The sequence below is a fragment of the Quercus suber genome, unplaced genomic scaffold, assembly GCF_002906115.3.
Source record: "Quercus suber isolate HL8 unplaced genomic scaffold, Cork oak 2.0 scaffold_616, whole genome shotgun sequence".
Lineage (NCBI taxonomy): Eukaryota > Viridiplantae > Streptophyta > Magnoliopsida > Fagales > Fagaceae > Quercus > Quercus suber.
The window spans coordinates 252610-255053 of NW_027070059.1; the positions used below are offsets into that span (position 1 = coordinate 252610).

The window sequence follows — 2444 nt, forward strand, 5'->3', positions numbered from 1 at the left end:
GCGTATGTCTTGAAGGTTAATGAGCGCCTTGAGCAGTAGAGCCTTACGAGTAATGGGCGTCTAGTTCCAAAGTGCATGTAGGTAGTTTATAGGGGAATACTTTATTCATGGGTTTTCAATAGAAAATTAAGAAATTCCAATCCTGGTTATTCCTGTCCTTCCACACCCTTTCAACATGTTAGGATTTTAGTGTGTTGGCAAATTTCGTGCCATATTTGATATTCCTTTGTACTTCATTGAACTATTTTTCATTGTATTTTGTACTTTTAATGGGACTATCTTGTAATTGTCTGAAGAGGTCAAGAGCTGAAGTTGGAATTGAAGAGCGCACAAGCGAGCTGCAAGGGTCAGGTGAGTTATTTTATTTGAAAAACTATTGGATAGAAAGCTCTCCTCTCACCTCACTTATTTCATTGTCAACCGAGATTGTTAGAACCTGAGAGAAGTTTGTTAATTTCTTTTACTGCTATTCCTAGACATAAACCTCTCATATATAACCCTTATTTCCCACAAATTTTCTAGTAAGAGAATTCCAAGTTATTGTGAAGTTTGAGAGCAACATAAACATATGTTGTGTTTTGGAATTTGTGAAATGTCTTTTGGCTACGGTCACATGGCTTCTTAATAAATATTATGTAAACATTTGATTTTCATAAAAGCCAAGTACACTTATAACAATGCAATTAGTTTCAAGTAAGAAGGGATTATCCAATAATTACAATTTTTCATATCAAATCACTCATTTTAAAGGTTATGGAAGGAGTTATCGATTCAAAAAATGTTTTTAAACGAGTCAAGGTACAATATATATATATATATATATAGTGTTGTAGGGATAAAGGCCTAAGATTGTATATTGGGCCTTGAGCCTCATCTGAGGACGTGGGTATGTTCGAGGAGAGGCAAATAACCATAAGAGGTTCCAAGTTTAAAGTCTCATAAAGAAGGAACGGATGAAGGATGGTTCGATGAGTAACTCCTCCTCGGACGTGATGAATACGATTCAAATTTGTATTCCAACAACCTAGGTGACTCTCCAAAAGGCTCTCACGATAAGGACGTGCATCATACACGTATAAAGGCGATAAGAACTCAGAAATATCTAAGGAAAAGCTGTTACCGTTGCATTAAATGCACTGCATTTACTTTTCTGGCCGCATTTATGTGGAGAAGACACCTAAACAGTGATGCTTTGTCTACCACAACTCATAGAAAGCCAAAAGAGATGTGTGATGGGACATGCACTCCAGTGAGGGTTTAGATGATCAACAAGTGTAGGGTCAAGATGGTCCAAAGGGGAGCTATATAATGTGAGAGACCCTCCATAAGGAGTCCAAATCCTCTGTCTCATCAATTGTGCTCCACTTCATGTTCCACCAATAAAATTTGGACAGCTAACCTTTTTCATTAAATGAGATATCTCATTAAATGAAACAACTAGCCTCTCTCATTAAAGTCAGAGTTATCTCATTTAATGAGAGAGGCTAGTTGTCCAAGTTTTATTGGTGGAGTATGAAGTGGAGCACAATTGATGAGACAGAAGATTTGGACTCCTCCATAAGGAAGGGATCGGAAAAAACTAGAGAAAAGACATTGTATTAATCAAAGTTGTACTTGTAATCAATTTTGTTGATTTATACCAAGATTTGCCTCCTCGGACAATAAATTCATTTAGTCCTATGTGCTCTGATTTTTGCTTGATCATCTTTTAAATCCATACTAGCCGTTGTTAAATTCATAGAGGGCCTAGTTCTTTAACCCACTCTCTACAAATTTATTGTACTAGGCTAATTGGGCCAATATCTCATATCATTTGGGCTTAGGCTGTAAAACGAGACCTTACAATAGTTATTCTATAAAGTTATGATGATAAATTTAATTTGAAGCAATTAAAATAAATCAACTCGATCATTTCAAAATTTAGGGCTTTGGATGGAAGTATAAGCATAGTAACTTTTTATTGAATTAATTTTTCATAAATCCCACTGTTATATATTGAAGTGATATCTTTTGGTTGTTGTTAAGAGCTTCCTAAGAAGTTATTATATAATTTGTGTGATTTTCAACGAAAGTATTCTAAACTTGAAAGGGTGTAATGAATTTGTGAAGAGCTACTATGAAAAATCCAAATTCTAAATGAATCCACAATTTAACAAGTACAAAAGGTTGAAACTATTTTGTTAGAAATTAAAGTGTCATGTAAGAAATCAAATTGAATTGTATATTTTAGATACTTGATTTGATTTAGGGGGATGGATCATGTAAAATAGCGCCATGTGTTCCTCCCTGACACTCTCAATGCTTCAACTTTTATAACATCTTAATGCAGGATGTCGCGAGTTACTATTTACGAGGTGAGTTCAAGGTTGATCCATATTAAAAATGTGATATTGAGCGCAATGAGCAGGAATCAATGATGGAAATATAATGCACAAAATTAATTG

General features: G+C 34.8%; 1 long non-coding RNA gene across 1 annotated transcript; it reads left to right on the forward strand.

The window, feature by feature from the left end:
* On the forward strand, positions 1-2444 carry LOC136064053 (uncharacterized). Its single transcript, XR_010625701.1, has 2 exons — positions 1-351; positions 2330-2444. It is a non-coding gene; the product is annotated as an uncharacterized LOC136064053 (long non-coding RNA).